Raw genomic sequence first — 19,430 nt, forward strand, 5'->3', positions numbered from 1 at the left:
GAGTCGCCTGAGCTTTAGCTAAACCCTAAACCAGGCTTCGACATGCGTACGTTTGTGACAACGCCATATCTGGCACATGGCTGTTGACCGACGACAAGCAATCGACTTCAATATGACGAGTAGCATGGCAGCTCTATGCGATGTCGTTTCTGCGTCAATCGTCAAGTCGTTAGGGGTCTTCGATTCGGATAACAATAGTTATCAGTAAAATGATGGTATTTGAAGGCAATACGCGCACACCTGTATATATGTTTTGCTTCCTAATTTGCTTTTACTGATGCTGATAGAAACGATTATTTAGACCGTTCGGTGAAGTTATACCTGTGCGTCGCTTGTATGGCCAGGTTCATTTGACAAAGGTGTCAATGAATACTATTATGATTAAAAACTGAATGGTGGCTTTTGCTTTCTACAAAAAAAATTCAGTATTGCATGGCTTGATAAGTCCTGTTTCGATTAATCTCTCTTCATTCCCATCAAGTATACTTCAGTGCCATACATTGAGACCAACCACCATAAATTATCATTGTAATTGAATGTGTCAGATATTTCTCAACTGTTTTATACTCAACTGTATAGAAGAAAACATTAAACCTCATTTTTGTTAACTCTAACAATCATGGAGAAGTACGTCTACTGTACGTGTATAGCATCTTGACATTTACCAGCTGTGTGTTACAAATGCTTTATAATATGTAACTTTCTATTGACAAATCAACGTTGTCATCCATACGATTGTTGGCTGTTTCCTTTAGAAGGTTACAAGGTCCAAAACGTTTAATTCCATGCTAATCTTTTTAAATGCCTCGAATGTATGCGATTTTTGCGCTATGTCAATGTGAAAGGCAGTAAAGGATCATGGATCAGCTGTTTTGTATTTCCAGCATTTTAATACCATCTGCCCATTTCCTTAAACCTTAGATGTTGTCTAATTGTTAGCGAGCGTTTTCTATATATGTATTACAGGAAATATTATCTGTTGAAACGTCCAGATCTGTCCCTCAATACGTAGCGGCATCGCCTAACACAGTTTGACGTACAGCAACTGCTGGGCACAGAACGTAGGTGATATATAAAAACGTGGAGGATCGCAGGGCTCAAGTTAAAAAGATGGTATAGGTTATTAAATAAATGTTATCTGATAGTTCAGTACAGTTTGCGAGGACACGTGTCCTGTATGCAATAGGCCCTTCTTTTCTTTTAGCAGGAATCAGTCCCTTTATTTTCCATTTGTCGGCATAAAATCCGGTGTTTTATGCACTACCTGCAAAGATGTTATCGTCCTATTGGCCGTTTGCTGTTTGTTACCTACAATGTTTTGCTGTCTTCATTGACTGCGTTTGCACCAAGACATTCAGGACCGAAAAGGAATCTGAGTGAGGTCAGCGTGCCTCTCAGCCGCCAAGGCGGCGTTCACGCCCGGGGCAGTCGAACCTTTTCCTCCCTATTTGTCCATTAGGGAGGCGTCGACGACCTTTTTGTGTCTCTTACGAACCTTCCGTGCCCTTAACGTCCTAGTCGCGCAAGCCATGCTACCAAGCGAGCCTTTAACACACTATTCGCGTCTACTGACCGGCCGGCTGGCATTCACTGCCCTAAAGACGGGTTTGTGTGCCTCACCGGAGAACAGGCAGCTGATTCCCCTTGGGCCTACGTGAGGAGCTACATTGACCTAATAGCTCCTAGCGCCTCAACATAGTTCGTATTTCGATCTGAACCTGGTTAGTTCCCCTGCCTCAAGCTGTCCTGGCGATGTTTCCGAGATGTAGCGGTGGTGGGAGCGCGGACAATCGACAGGCCCGCGTGCGTGGACTATGCCAACCCATCTAAACATTGTAGTCTATAGAATATATAGACGCTAGTGGCATCCACGCACTTGGTGTGGTCGGCGGGCTATTCCTACAAAGAACACGCTCAAAGGAACGTGAACGCAGACCAAGAGCATGCAGGAAACTATCGGAACATTCGCAGAAAGGAAAGAGGTGGGCGACGTGGGAGTGCCAAGACTCTATTTTGTGAGGCCAGCGGCCACCACCATGGGCCTGGCAGATCGTTCCTCTAATGGTTGTTCGAACATCATCCCCTGCCGACACGACGCATGCCTTCTCGTGACCCTCGACGAAGCTTGGTACCCTAAAGCCTGCAATTTGCAGCACCTCAGTTTGATCGCCCACTTGGTCGGCCAACCTCAAATCTACCTTTTAACTATAACCCGCTGGTCAACAACGGTACGCATGCATGAAACCTCATATTGCACATACAACAAACGATACCGAAACAACACAGCCCTTTTAGCATATGATAACTTGTTGTTAACTTAGCTTTCTGAGGCTTAGGCAGTTTTCTCCTATAAATCCTAGGCGATGAAAAAAATCATAGCCTACTATCTAGAAAAGTAGACCCAGCCAGAGGTTGTATATAGTCTTAAAATCAGATATTGGTTTCTGTTTCTTTACCAATTGTCACTTCTTTCGTAACGACGTGAATGATGCAGTTGATAAAGTTGGAAGTGACAAAAGGATGTGAATAGAACTTCTAACAAAGCAGTATTTTATTGGGACAACGACCCGAAAGCCAAGACAACGTTTCGCTCGGTGGAGTTGTGTATTGCGGGACCACGCATACTCGGAATTGACACTGTTTTGCGTAGACATGTATGCTGTACTAATGAGATTAAATATAGTAGGATATTATCTATTTTCCCGCTTGTTTCCATGCTTGCTATTAGAAAGAGCGTACATGGAAGGTTCGGTATAGACGTCTTCGCCAATGTGAGAGGATAGTAAATGTTGCTAGTAATCTTTTTTTGCTTCATTATGTGATTGACATGGCACGGCGTTATCCTTAACGGATTTACCTGAAACTGTTGATACAGACAATTCTTTTTTTTGTATGATTTTGCTTTTGTTCAATTAGGGCACAGATTCAGCAGCAATATGACCGAACGCTCACGAAATTCAGGTCAATCTTTAGGTGATTCTTTAAATAAGAGGGAATCGAGACTGATATGTTCTTTTAGCGTAAACGAAAGGCGCATTAGAACGTATTGCTCTAATATGATTAAAGGTCTTTTCAGGTCGCGGCTGCCTTAATGAAAGAAATAAAACCCAATACGAGTTTATCACATGTTTGTATCTTTATTATTTTGACTTCTTTTATTTATTACTTCTACGTTTTCTATAACGAAAATAATAAATCTAAAATATGTGTGTGCTAGCTTTTATGGAAGCGTGTGCTTCGAACTTTCCGTCTGGTTCTGCCCATATCCTGTGCTTCAGACGATATGTGGTAATCCCTAAAATGCAACGCAATAGAATTTACGATATATCCATCTAAATAAAACAATCTAGCAAATGAATCTTAAACTGTTAATTTTTAATCAAGATGTGTTGTGTAAAATTCGTCTTACGCTCATTAACACAAAGTTAGGCAATAGGAAAATAAGAGACAATCTGAAAATGATCACCTAAAAGGATTACCTATCTTGACCTAACTTGAAAGCGTACTCCATATCTAGCAATTACTTAAATACGTAATACCAGATAAACACACTTTTGTGAAAGAACACGTACGTACTGTATCGTGCCTGTCTCCCCGTACGGTAAGTTGTTTACTTATTTGAAGACAAACTTATTCGATGGAATGAAATGGGTACGCTATCAAGCGGTTGGCTAAACTACGTGCAGCTTTTGTATCTGTACAAACAAACTTTTTCGCCTGCCATTCACTCTCTTGGCACATGCGTCAGTTTAGATTTAAGTCTGTGGTGGCTCGCCGGTGTCTCATCATATCACAACTGTCTTTCCCTCTTCGCACCCGTATTCCGCAAAACTCAATAACATTGGCAGGCATCAACACCTCAACTTCATGACCTACAGCAAACTAAGGTTAAAACCGTGCCCTATTCTTAATTGTCCCTGACGGAAAGTAGGCACGAGTACACAATTAAACATGTGTGCTATATCAGGGAAGAAACTGCTTTCCTGTGAATAGGACATGGTAGAACTAACGCCACTTAGTCCTTCGAGTCGCGTTAACTAACAACTGTGTTCTTGACCACTACCCATTTGTGTCGACCACCAGACACACCACTCAATTTTAGCCTGTTACTAATGGGTCATGCAACATTCTTTCATATCCAGATTTTCCCGTCGCAGTTTCCTTTTTTTCCGCCGTTTTGTTCAATCTATTTCTTGTTCTACGGCGAAGTCCGATATACCCCGAACAACGACAGTGAAGGTTACTCATGCTGGCATTGCGATTGCCGTGACTTATGCGGAAGTGACTGTGCCGCCTCCGAGTCGATGAGGTGGGCTGATCGCTAGCGAGGAGTTGACTCGTGAGTCGCTATAGAGAAGCAGTTGAGTAGTTGACATCATCAGTACACCCACCTCAAAGCATGATAGACTGCAGAAAGAGAGTAATTTGTGCCAAAGCGTCTGCCGAAGTAACTCCGGATAGTCAGTTAGCTAGCTGCTCTCGATCAACAGATATTTACACTCACTCAGTTGGTCTAAATACACAATGGCTAAAATGAACATATGTAGAGTAAGTCTGGATGTGCGCCCTATTAATATTGATTCGCCGCTTTTCTGCTTTGTTACACATTACATAAGGTGGAACAGATCTCGGCCCACCGCAGGCCAGCTGCTAACTGGATGTCCTATGAGCGACACCCTATGTGAGTACATGTCAGGTTTTTGATCAGTGGAAGCTGCACGACGGAGTGAAGCATCATCCACGTCATCATCAGTATTATGAGTAGAAACACCGTATGTGCATCACCCTATGTGCTGCTGATAGCTCAGGCGCGACTAGTTTGTGTGCTGACAGCACATCACCGTTGCTGATCATTGGCTGGGAAGTAGCTGGACTAGGTCAGCCAGGAATGAGGGTGGAGCCGCCGCTCCATCGCTCAGAGCTCCAGACAAAGAAAAGCATTTAACCCTCTACTAGCTAACTATTAGACAGTTCATCTAGTACATACTAGCAGACGACTAAGGTTGAGTTACTTATCTGTGTTTTCGTACGCCAAGCGTAAGATATTCAGACATTATGGCGCGAACCGCTTAAGTACTTAAAACAACATCTAACGATGTGTGAGCAATGGGCAGCCATGCTTAACATTAATGATTCAAGGTAGTAGCAACAGAAAGAGAGAAAATGCCAGCAACAGAAATAAATAGGGGGCTGCATAAATGCTAAATAGATAGTGATATCCTTTGAATGGTTAATTTTTAATACGTTAGATCGTTTTAAATACGGCCTTCGTTATCTTCGTCTTTATTACATGTCACTTCCCCTTTTTCTCACTTCTGCTGTCATTACGGTTAGAGGCATTTTCTTTGCTAGCGCCAGAATAACCCTGCGGACAATGCCGCTGGCGTTGCCGATGGCTATCCCGCCATTTCTGTGATAACTACTTGGCTTGAATGTCGATAACTCTCATAACAGCCATATCGTTAGGGCAGACGTCACAGGCCCTTGAGCTGTCGTTAGCAGGACGAGGCAACCAAACAGTGGCGCTATAGCAAGACCATAAGCCTTAACAACGACTTCGGTACCGACAACAACAACAACAACGATACCGGTATCAGCGGGACCAGCAGCAACAACACGGGCAACACCGAGTCTAGCGAACGGTACTGCACTCTTGCGAACAACATCTGGATACGAATGATGTCACGCTTTAGTAACACTACTGCCGACGCTGCTGCTGCTGTGTGCGCTATTGTTACTACAAGCCCTGCCGCCGCTGCGCCCAGGCCGCTGTTGTTGATTTTATCATGTAGCAACTACTGGTTGACGGCGACACGACGGCTGCAGCCAGCAGCATCTTCAACTTCAGTCTTCACTACAACTAACGCTACATCAGCGTCCTGCTTATTATTGCCGCCGTTATTTCTTAGACAAGTGAAGGCGGAGGGAAGCTATGCGGATCACGGTCGATTGCCGTACGTACGTTGCGCGTTACGCCTGCTAGTCCACCACGTTTCATTATCTTCATAGGACTAGCTCTAAAGTCGGTCCCACGCGCATGCTGTTCAGTATCAACCGACCGTTGAACTTTTCGTGAACCAATAGGTCAGATAGCGCTTTGTCAGTGGCAGAAGCGGTGAAGGCGGTACTGAAGGCGGTGGAGGCGGCCCCATGAGCGGGACCATTGCAAGAAACCTTCTGACTACCAGATGTGTTAAACAAAGGAAAAACAAAAACGATCGCGTGTATGACAAAATGAATAATAAAGTCGATTATACTTATACCCTATAATAAAAGCTAGAGGGAATAAGATTAGATAGTTGGGCACCAAATTTAAGGCGTGATTTTATGTGGCGTTGGCCGTTATGGCCGCAGTAAAAAGAGAAACAGTCATTATTTAAGTTTGCTGTTTGTGTGTTTCAGCAAAGAAAAAAGAAATTGCTTTAAAATTTAAGGACAAAGGCGAAAAGTACGAGTTCGTGTCAGAAATCTAGTACGACAAACCAATTCGCAAATACAAGGTCTCAAGAACTTGTATGCACGCAATCAGAACTGACCGGAGACCTGCTTCAAGTATTCGGCACCACTGCCTATCGCGCCCGCCAATGTTGTTCCAATTATAAGCTTCAGCTGTGAATAGGAAAAGTATATCAAACGCAAACAAACATGGCCAGCCCGCAAAAAACATTTAGAGCACCAACAAATACAATCACTAACTACACAGACTCTTAAACTAATTGCCTTTCTGATTTTTAAATTACTGCTTGTGTCGAGCTCGCCCTCTTCGTTCGACCGGACCCATCGGGTTAATCTTTTTCTTTGTTTTGATACTTACAATACACAAGGGAACCCAGATGCCTATTTCTATGCATGACTTCCAACTTTCATTGATGGTTTTAGCAGGAAACCCGATTGGATTCGTATGCCTGTCCGTGAAATTGAATTCGTTAGCATGTATAAATCGTTCATGCTGCATCTAGTGAGAGATCGAAGCGGAACTTGTAGACGGTAGCATGACTAAGGCGGGCTACGTGCATCTGTGTTTTTTTGGTCTCATAAATATATATGAAACTATCACCCGTCGAACTCTGTGCTTCTAGTAGGATGGTAGAATTTTTTGGGAAATATTAACGCCAGATAAAATGCATACAATCCCTGTTTTAAATTTGGGTGAGTAAAGCAATTGTTAAATTGGTTGGACGCCACGAGAGAGTTCCTCTGTGTAGTCTCGATCGTGTATGCCTCATCACACTAAACAATGGTTTCCTTGATTTATAGTCCACTTCGAACAAGTGACGGAAGGAACATAACCGTCATCCACCAACTTGCCAAGGCTTCAGTCGCATTGATCAATTGTACGTTGACCAGGTTAGAAAACATGTAAACCTCGGTCTAATATATACGCTGCACTGCGTTAATGTCTCTACGTGATTATTTTCGAGCCTCTTACAACGCCTGCAAAAATCAAGCACAAGGCCTTTAGACCTTGAAGTGTGCCGAAGAAAAGTACATAAAATTTTCTGCATAATGCAGTTTACTCGCCCCGAAGCCAGTGTTTCTAATTTAGTTTGGCTTCATCTTTGATTTAATGGCGAAAATCTGTTTAACTTACTTAGTGAAATCCGTGCGGCCCTTCGGATCGCGTCTTCTGCTTGGTGTTTAGCCGAAACGATTAGAGCGTCTGAGATTTCGACATTAAACATGGAACAATTTAGTGGTGCGTGAAATGTTTAGCCAATCTATCTAACCGGCTCTGAGAGCGTGATAAAAGCAAATATGAATTTGACTAACCTTGACTGATAATGCTGTATAAATAGATCACATAGGATATAATAAGAATTCTTATTATTTGACCGCTTTCAATTTAAATACTGCGTCTGGCTCGTAATTAAAAAAAGAAGGATGATTCAAAGCATGTTTTCGCTTATAAATGGAACGCTTCGTCTAGATAGATATATACACATATATGTAAAGGTGTTAACGTTCAAGTTATTTTACTCATCAAACATTGATGCTAACTAGTGATTAGTTTGAAAGTAAGTTAAATTATCCGCACTATTTCTAATATTTTCGACGTTTTAAAATTTACACCTATCGTTAAATTGCTATCTATTTCCCAGTGAACTTTTAAAATGGCCAACGTTTATCGGGACCTGCATGCAGTCATATCTATAATCGGTGCTCTCAGAAGCTTCAAAATACTCCAGAGAAGAAGTTGAAGTTATACGTATTCTGTTGAATTCAGCATTTTGTATAGTCTATCACATATCGTATTGTCTCGTCCATTTCGGCTCTGTTGTGTTCTTACATTTAAGGTCAATTTATCAAGCCGAACTTATTTGGCAGATTATAAAGGAGCGGCGTAAAAGGCCATCTTGTGGGTAGTAAAAATTGCATGCATTTACTAATAATATAGTTGTCGGTCCTAAACGAAGGTAATCTTTCCAGCAATAGAACCAACATGGTAGATTATATTTTGACAAATAAAACATTTTAATAAGCTCAGCATATGCATGACTTCTATACAACTTTCAATAGATCAGTCTTGCCATGGCTTTTCCTTAATTACGTCGCGCAATTATTTTTACAAGGATAATAGAGAATTCACCACATATCGTACTATATGAAGAACAATTGTGTTATTATATAGCACTGACTATCGACATGTCACTATCAACGCTGATCGTGAGGGAAGGTCAAGGGGGGTAACGGCTCCAATATTAAAGCATTATTTCTTCTATTATTATTATTAAAGAGCATTAAAGCACGTTATCGTTTTTAGACTCTTTTTTCCACCTAAACGCATGTATGACAAATAAATGCGTAAGATGTACGTCTTGAAGGTATGGTCTTCTAGAACAGAGCATACTTTCGGCTGATCTGGATCGCTTGATACATTCTTTTCTCTTTACGGGACATTCGTTCTTCATACTGCAATTTGTGTCGACCTCTGTCCAGGAAGGTCGTTAATAACCATATAACAATAATATATTTTACCAAGTTTCACCTAATTAGGTTTATAGCGAGGGAAAGACAGCACCAACTTCTATTCCGTCCAGGATAGGTTGCTGGTTGTCTCACAAGCGTCATTGTAGATCAATCGTTTTATATACATGTAATAGTTAAAGCTGTCATTGTGAGGCCAACTGCGGGCCATTTGCCTAGTGTAGACGAGAAAGAAACGGGCGATACAGAACGCGCAACAACGCCGCCAGGAGCAACAAGCAAGCGACATCCATTATTATATTCGATGTAACAATATCAAATTAAGGGAAAACGAAGGAATAGCGTCTCGCAAATGCAGGAGGAACGGAAGGTTGGCATAAAACAAGGAATTATTGTTGAACAAGCTAAAATCTATATCTTTTGCTTGTCCCTCTCCATGTTTTTTCGGTCAGAAATAGCTGACAGACTACAGTGTGACATTAACAACAATGGTTACATCAGTTTAGAAGTAGTGCGCGTACTAACTGATGGAAATCGTTCAACCTATTCAACCAGCATTCAGCCAGCCGACTGACACTTACGCCTGTACCACTGTAGCATTCTACGGTACATGCCCAAATTCACATTGAGAGCAAGCGTGGAGGGGATAGGAGGAAAAGGCCTGGTCGGAGAACGAAGGACAGGAAGAGACGAAAAGAACGAAAACAAAGAAACTGCAGACATAAACTAAGCAACGAAAACGTGCGAGGATGCCAACTCACGCATAGAAACAGACAGACAAACTGGCCGTCGACCGCAGAATGAGAAACATCCCGATTCCAGATGACAGCGAGGCTGTCTTCTATATTACACTGCTATTACCAGTGTAATTCGTGTCTTCTATGATTTTGGTACTACCCTTTCTTAGGTGCTCAGAAATACGGCAACCGAATTAAGCCAGGCTTCGGGCGATAGCTAGCATTTTGGTAATAGGCATAGTTGTAATAAAACAACTCAAGAACAACAATACAATGATAATAACACTACCAGTACTAATAACAGAAGTAGTAGCTGATACAATCCATTCTGTGTATTATATTGTAGTATAACGGTGAACGTAAAACATTAGCTCGACTGGATAATATAAATGGTATAGCAACAATTATAGCACCGTTACCACCGTAATAACAGCAACGACGACGTCAGAGAAATGGAACGGGTAAACTAATCGTGTGTTGTTCAGACGTCGTGCACACACACACACACACACACAATTGCCAGCCTGCCATTTAATGCCATTTGTTCCACAGTTGAAGCGTCGCGTAACAAGCAGAAGACAGGCACAGATCGGTTAAGCCTCACAGAAACCGCTGAGAACAGGAAGAAAAATAAGATGGCGGCAAGGCTTTCATACTCAGATATAACATATTCACGCTGAGGTATTAAACATGATCTTTTCTCTTATCCTTTTCATGCAATTATTATCAGTAGCAGGAGCGAGCGAGCCAGCCAGCCAGCCAGCCAGCTACAAAGGGTCATAAGAAGAAACAATGATACAATGGCATTTTTGCCAACAAACAAGTGTTACACACCAGCTGTAACGCTATTTTCGCTCGCTATTCGAGGTGGCACAAGTGAACCAGGTATATGTACATAGACAAACGCGACAGAAAGATGTGCGCAAACGGTAAGATCAACATGCGACTAACCAGGCTATAAGAGTTCGATGACAGGTCTATTACATTTAGGTGCACACCTGTGTGTGGGTAAATTCAAGAACTACTATTCAGGTTCACGAAGGGACACAGGCGATGGACAAGCAAAATCAGTAACTGTCGACTAACACCAACAGTAGACAAGGAAGTGTGGCAATATCTAAGGTAGATTAAATGATCGATGTGCATAAGTAACATTTGTTTTTGGATGGGCCAGCTACGCAATCTCCGCGTATATATGCGCCGTGTATACCCTCCTAGGGGAAAGAGCTCATATATTGGGCTACTGTGAACGAAATGCGCCTTTAAATAACAACAAAATGGAGAAAGAAGTAGTCGATCGAGCCAAAACACGCCTAGTGCCCACTAGATTGAATCTTAAGAGAAAAATGACATCCTATTCCAATTACTCCCAGTAGAGAACACGAGGAACAATGTTTTCGCAGTTACTACACAGCTTAGCATCGTATTATACGTTAGAGCTGTTATACCAGTTTAATATTAAGCATCGTTTCTTTCCATATATGTAAGTAAAGCAGGCGTACTTTCATATAGACCTTTCTTTTATAGCTAGGGTACACACTCGATAGTCCTACGCGGAGAAAAGTCTGCATTACCCAACACGAAGAACAGATAACCACTCAATATTCGTATTAGACTACTCAGCCCGGGCTGGATAATGGTGCTGGCATGGTCGGACTTTAGTTCTTTGGATCGCTCGCCCTTTCATTTTCGTTGGTTTTCAAGTTCTCAGTGAATGCCTAACCCTCCGCTTTCAATGAGGTGGGTAGCGACTACCCTGTAAGGCAACTAGCTTACCTTGCGCTTGGCTTAGAAGCCTATGGTAACAACGGCAAACCACAGCACATATACTATAGTGTACAAAGCCCACAAACGCCCCTCTATAGCTGCCGTGATGAGGGCGTACTGACCCCCCCCCCCCCCGCCTGGCGTGAAATAGGTGCAGCTGAGGACGTAAGAGCGAAGTCGATAAAACCCGTCAAAGGGGACTGGGGAGGACGAGTTTAATGTGTGGGTAACGAGGCGTTAAATATGCTACTGCTCCAAAGTGATGGCACCCACCTGGTCCTAGAACGACGGGATGGCGCAAGATTACACTGGCGACGCGTGAGGAGAGGCCTTCACAAGCAGCCATCACCACTACTACTGCTTAAGGACCAGAGCCGCCGACGAGGGCCTGACGCCGCAGTAGCACAGCGTTAAGGCCTGCCGAGGACCTAAAGGGGGGTAAATGGCAACGGCCGACTGAAACTGAGATCCACGAAATGGGAGCCCCACAAGGGGAGCTCAACTCACGAAATACGCCTGCGCGACGAACAGGATTAGCACGGTGCTCTTTCACCGCCGCTATGGACCCTTCGGTGTTGTACAGTCGTGGCTTCGCGCCACTTCGCCTCCTGCAATGCGCTCAGGCACTTGCGATGTGAACCTAATCGAAACTCTGGAGTGTAGCAGCGCTAGAGACATGGAGGGATGTGGCAGCACCGGTGAGGGCACGGGAACTCAAGCGCGAGAAACGGAGGCTTTAACCGTAAGCTGTTCCTATGTCACTAGAATATAAGAATATCTTGGAACGGACGGATCGCCATTCATAGAAACACAGGAGATTGTTGGTTTCGAGGACTGTTGTGCTGCTATTTGTGGACTTGAAATACATACGGTAACGGCACGACTAACCCCATTTCACTAATACCCCGTAATAGCCATTATGGTTTGAGCGCAATAGGTAATGCTTGTGGTCCATTGATATGCTGACGTAACTAACCACAAATATATTTAGATAAGTTTACCTATTAGACATATTACCATTGTCATAGCAATAATGATATGACAATCAGATATCGTTTATCTTATTGCTCAGTCTTGTAAACGTAAAAGAATTTGTTATTTTTCTATGAAGGAACTGGACGTAATTAAGTGGATATATTCGATGATGTCCTGTGTTGTTAACATCATTTTGCACTTTGACCTATAAAAGTATGCTTCAATTATATAATTTGTGTGTCTTACTACTTTGTTGCCATATACTCCTCTAAATCCAATTAATAGCTGATAAAGCAACTATGGTAGAAATGAGATAAGCTTTAACTGAGTAATCAGGCGATGCCGCTGTTTTTTTGTTAGAGAAGACTAGTGAAAAGCCATCATGAAAGTTTAGAGCGCCTCCATCAAGTCCTTCATTGTAACGGAAAAGCTTCATTGCCCAGTTTCTTTCCTTCGTTCTATATCTTACCTGTCCCAGGTGCATAATGCTTTTATTAGGAAATAAAGAAGTTGAGTCTTAGGCACCCAGAATAGTGCATTGCGGAAAACGTCGTTTGGATATGCCTTCAGGTAATAGATAGGCGGTGATCTGCATAAAGCTTATTTCGGGTATCTGGTCGTCTTCGATACTACTCAAGTGGTGTACTGGACTTATAGCTGGGCTCATTCTAGTGAATTACTTCGATGTGCTGGACGCTGCCTGGGTAATATCTGGATCTATTACATGTCCTGTAAAGCCTATGCGTGTTTTTATATGCTCAAAACCTTACCTGCATGATTTTCCTGCCAGAAATCTCTCTATGAAAGCAGTGCACTTAAATCTTATTATATATATCCATACTCATAAAATAACGATTTAATTTGGAATCCATTCATGACGAACTAATATTGGACAAACGGCAAAATAGGTGCTGAAGATAGCTATTGTTGTTGTTGTTGTTGTTGTTGATAACTGTGACAATAAGTAATGATGCAAACGTTGTCGATCCGTAATGTCGATCCGTAACAAGTGGACAGACAATCCTAGACAATGTATACGAGTATATGTCACTATCTGTTAATTATGTCTATATAAAGGTCATTATGATTTAGACCCGACTCTTTTGCATCACTTCTCACCGACTGGCTAGTAACTCTCTATAGCGTCTCGTCCGGACAGTAGCTTCTGTAGCATAATCGGACGATCTACCTATTTCTGGTGACGTTTTCGTGCCATCGTTACGTACATACAGCAACCCATATACACGAAGACACGCGTGCGTCTACACACGCAGCTACAGGGTGCTGCAAACCCACGTAAACTATACTTTCTATATAAACAGCGCCCGCCTTACGAATGTTCAAGCACTTCAGCAAAAGTCTAACGATTATGTGCTTGCGGACTTGTTTGCTCATATTTGTCTAGTGCACATACTCCGTTATGCAAACAGCAAAGCAGGCCGATAGGACGAGACGGCATTCCGGATCAAGTGGTAGGCACAATGACGGCTTGCAGCTCCAATTCAAAGAACGTTCATCATGGGAACATCCTTACTTCGACCACAGGCCTCCTATAGCTTACCCATTCATACTTAACCTAAGAGAAAAAATCGGGTTATCTTTGTTGTTTGCAGAACCACTGCTGTTGTTGTTGTTGTTGTTGTTGTTGCTGTTATCATCGTCCGCACTACGTGAAACCGCAAAAGTAACTAACGGCCAGAACTATTGCAACAAAGGACATTTATCCTGGGTGTTCAGTCCTTTCGAACTGTGCCATTGGCTCGACTGTGGTCATCATTTCTATCGTGTATGCCTCAATACATGCATGCAATTGGTGCCATCTTACGATACTCTACGTTATTGTTCTAATCGTGATAGCGGACGCACTTACACCCACGAACATACACGTGGACGGTCAGACACCTCAACAGAGTTTCCCTCGTTCAGCTCCGCCTTAGACGAAAGTGATACAAAAACAGAAATTGAGACATTAATCTAAACTGGTTATATACGGCTGAATTAAATATGTACGGAAAATTGAAAATTCGATACGCCTATAACTTTCCTGCTTGGTTGACTGGCTGGCTGGCTGGACAAGCAAAAGATTTACCAGATAGAGGAAGCACGTGACCGATGGTTACCGCACGAAGTTGGCTTTCCCCATTTATAGACTTCAGTCGTTGTCGTTTTGTGCAAATAAACATGAAGGACGCTTGTCCAATGGTTTTGTGCCATTAGCAGATACGCTCGATCTTTATATTAGTCAGCTGACATTGGATAGTTCGGCGAAACAACTGCGATTCGATGATATCAATGAATACCGCGTATTCCATGCTATGCTGGTAGGATTCGAAGTTAGCGTCCGGAAGTTTTTTGGATAAATGGATAAACGTGATACACGTGAGGGGCATTAGAGAGAAAGTAGAATGATCCCTTGGCTAGCTTTCCATCTTTTCGCTTCTTTTTCCGCTTGGCTAAATGAATTTGACTCGCTGATATCGTACCTAACATTCGGACATACGACAATTCCCTCTCTGACTTCGATTGCTTAGTTTTTTTTTTCTATTTAACACCATATCTATACAGCTCAGCTCTCCTTTTTTAAGCCGTCTGGCTTATTTTTATACGAAAATCCATGCCGTGGTGGTCGAGAAGCCGTTATTTAATAAGACGAAACTAGTTGTATTTATTACATTCTATATTATGTCTTATTAAAGCCTGCTGCGGTCCTTAACTTGACAGAGACTTTTCATTGCTGCCAGTAAAACTCTTTGCCATAAACGGGAATTTCGTCTAAAGCTTTCTCGGAGAACGCTCTTAGCGCTGATCTCATTAGCTCCGTGCGGTGACGTCCTTTTTTCCTCGGGCAGGCGAACAGTCCATGTTTTATTTTCAATCCTAAGTATATATGTTTGATAAGTTTTTGCACTGTTTTTAGAACCGAACGTACATCTTTGCATAAGACGCAGGCGACTATAGAGAAGCCTTTTACAGAGCTGCGTTCCTCACTTAAAAACACCGCAGTGTCGTCCTTCACAAAACAAGTTAAACAGAGTTCAACTGAGCAACTCAGTTTTAGCACTTTGTCAGCACAAATAAAACTAAAAAATACTGGTATAATGTAGTAGAATAGCAATCTATGGCAAGTTCTCTTAGCAGTTTGCTATCTAGCATCTAGATAAGCAGTGATTCCATTAAGGGAATCCCTGCTGGGTAGGCCAACTTAAAGCACTTATGTCCTACTAACATATTAACTTGGTAAAATCATGCAGTTCTTAATAATGTCTCCCGCTATCAGATATGCAGAGCATTCTATTCGATTGCTTTACGTCTCCACACGTATGGAGGGGCTTTCGTAGTTTAACATGTTACACCCACGATTACATACCTTTTCTAAATGTGTTTCCATAAGGTCAGTGGTTTGAGTCGTTTACACAAGTTCCACTGACCTCAGGCTTTAGATGTTTCAGCTGGAAACTCCTACAGGTTTTAAAGAGTATGGAGCAACCGGTTCAATATATTAAGTGTATCTTTAAGTAATCCTCTGTCTTTATACTTATTCCCGCAGTGAGAAGTACCTAAAAAACCGGTCGTACCTGTTTTTCTCTCCACAGAACCACGACAACCTTCTGAAGAATTCTCTATATCCTCACGCGATAATAAGTGGATAGATATGAATACTACATCATCGGATAGCAGTATCCGGTGTGTTTTGACCCACGATTTAAGCCGAGGTATTGTTCTATCCGGATAGGCGTAAATAAAATAAAACCAAACAAGACAAACTTTACTTATTATCAGCAATTTCTGCACAGCTATATTTTTCAATAGTGAAATGTGAACGATCCTTGATTGAATTTTGAGAAAGAAATAGGTCTTATATCTTTTACCGGTAGCGGTTACCGGGCAATGATCAGTCTGTGTAAAATTACCGCTAGGCCAATCGGTGGCTAAAAGACTACCTGATCAATTATAAAACGCGGAATGAAACTCTGTCATTCATCGAACAATTAGATTATCGCAAGCATTGTACATGGGGTGTAGTAAGTTATAAAAGCAGTACACAGGCAGGGGCTTTTACTTTTACGTCCAAGACATTGTCATTTTGCTTTGAATGCGAGCCGCACGAATGCCTTTTAGTTATGCCCTATATACATTCAGTAAATGATTCATTTATAATTGCTGTCGTTTCAATAACTTTGACAATGTAGCATAAGAATTTTCTTCTATTTCTCTCATAAGAAAAAAACACTACTCCTATGAAAATTCTAGAAAGCGAAACCACCGTTTATGGACCATTTTATCACTGTGACTATAGCCGTAATCGCTGACTACTTTTATATCGGAAGAGCTTAACAAGATCAGAATTTGCTTTTTCTGTATGGGGAAAGCAAAAGCTAACTTTAATATTTCTTCGGACAGAATCGAAACACAGCTTATACCATAATCGACACCATATCATACGTCGAAACTTTTCTGGTGTACTTACTGAACACGTTTCCGCGTGCGGAAATCCCATGGCCAACAATGCGATGACAACGCCTGTTGGTTGACTATATTGATGATTTCATCAATTTTGCCTCTTTAAGTAACATAGTCTAACCAGTCCTATGTCTATCTATGGCAACCACTGAGCGCAGGCTTGTCCGATGTGTCCACACCTACCCTATTTGTGCCTCACATCGACTATTACCGAGACTATACCCGCAAGCGGCGCGTGCTGTCTTCTCCTTACGAGGGTTTCACGGGTGTTCATGATACGACAGTAACCAGTAATCACACAGGTCAAAGCTAAAAAGATAACTCTCACCTATTTACATACATGTATATACCAGTTTGACAGATTGTCCACGACTTGTCATACAGTCGGCGTTTTATCATCGACCTCGAGCTTCGTTTTTATTTCGATTCTTTTTGCTTTTGATCATTATCGTCTCTGCTTCTGTGAGACGAGAAGTCATCACTCATGACGAAGGTATCTTCTAGTAAATATGTGAAACTCTTGGTCTTTTTCCGTTGTTAGAAAATGCCAAAAACTCGTCTGCATGCGACGCAGCCCTGCACCGCTTTTCACCCAATAAGATCGTTTACTTAGTCAATTTCATACAATTGCTGAATATGAATATGTGTCCAGAGTAACATCTACTACCTCTGGAAACCTCTTACTTTTTCGTTTTTTGTGGCAAAAAAGTGGGGGCAAAAAGGCAAAGGCGGGATACTAAAAAGCGACAGAACAGAGAACATTCATAAATAGGTAATTGAGATGCTTCTGTGGCCGCTTTGAGCGACGACCTGTGCTGTTTCACCTCGAGTAATTTTCTCCTTTGATTTTCCCTATCCATTTCTCGTTGTGTTGCTCATTATTAGATTTTGCCCCGGGTCCTCCGACGCTGGACCTGTTCCAGGATCAGAATCGGTGATGGCACCAGAAGGCACAACGACATATCAGAGGCCAAAATTGGCGAGCGAGAACTATACCAAGCCACCATCTCTTTCTCGGTTATTTCAACTTTTCTGTGTATTCCTACTGTTGCTGTGGCGCTATGACTGCTAGAAGCAGAGGGTCATCCATCCACGGAACTGCCGATCGAATCGATCGTTGCTTTTAGCTTCAGGCGGATGCCGGCAAAATTCGTGCTTCGGCTGTGTAAATGTGCGGTCACAATTTACATTGGCATCAACAACACCAGCACGGGTGGACTTCGTAAGCAATACGGGTGTCTCGGTGTTCCGCTGTATTGATTTCAGGGTCGGTTCGCTATAGAGTGATATTATTGCGACATGTCTAGCCACAGAAACTTTACATCAACAGGCTGCTCATTGACTGTGTGACTGTCCGTTGACTATCCCCAACTCTGCTGCAGCCATTGCTCTCTTGACGGATAAAGAATAAACGAGTAGTTAGATCTTGCTGTAGATGGATCATCACAAAAATGTTGGTCGGCTACGCTGATGCTGTCTGTCGCTCTCTCCCTTCGACCCCTCGACGTCGCTTTAAACCCCCCACGCCCTCCTATATCTCTTACGTTCTAGTCAGATCGAACGAAAACTAGTAAATCAAACGAAAGCAGAGGAAGCACTAACAATCAACTGCTAGTCGAAGATTTATGTATAGTTAACAAATATGACGACGACCCGTGTTTGTTACGACGACTATTTGAATCTGGTGTCTAGTGCTTCCGATAGATAACTATCCCCACGCGGCGGCCACGGATGAGTGAGAACGAATCGGCGTTCAGTCAACTTCAGATGACTCAATTTGGCGTCAACGGACCTCTTCTTCACTGCTAAGGCAGTTCTCTGTCGTGTGTCCGTTAGCGGGTCCGGTGTCTGCTAACTATTGTGCATCGATCGTTGACGACTGAATAGGTTTGCTAACTGAGCGTGCGTGCGTGCTTGCCTTCTTTCATTCTATACCACCCTATCTCGCCTAGAGAAGAATCTCTCTCTCACCCTTTCTCTCTCGGTTCAACATGGTTATGTCATTCCTCACGCAGATATCTATACGATCGGATTGGCCTGACCGGCAGAGCCTGCATCAGTAACAGTAACAACGGCTAACACAGCAGTGTCGTCTACTTCACTTGACAGAGATATGTGACATTGGTTGAACAACGTCAACTCACGTAACTGTGGGAGCAGAAGTGGCAGCGAATGCCACACCCGTTCGTGAAGGATTTCCTAAGGACATCTTTATCGTCCTTTTCTTTTGTTATTTAAAGGGGCGGTGATATGCAGAATGCATAATAGTTAGCTTGCTTTCAGCAGTTCGAGTTCTATCTTATTTTCTAGTTTTGATGATGATGAACGAGTGCTGATGCGTGACGTTCATGAGATATATCAGTGTGTGGATGTCGTAAACAGAATTGGAATCGACCGTTCCAAATACACGTAATACTGTTCAGTAACTATGACGACTATGACAAGGAAGATATTTCTTGTACAGTCGCATGAAATCTGTGTATTATTTTTTTTGTCTGTTTATAGTATATTTATGTTAAGAGATTTTTGCACGCCCCTGAGGATTATACTTGACAAAACACAGCG

The sequence above is a fragment of the Varroa destructor genome, unplaced genomic scaffold, assembly GCF_002443255.2.
Source record: "Varroa destructor unplaced genomic scaffold, Vdes_3.0 BEIS01000005.1, whole genome shotgun sequence".
NCBI classification, from domain to species: Eukaryota; Metazoa; Arthropoda; class Arachnida; order Mesostigmata; family Varroidae; genus Varroa; species Varroa destructor.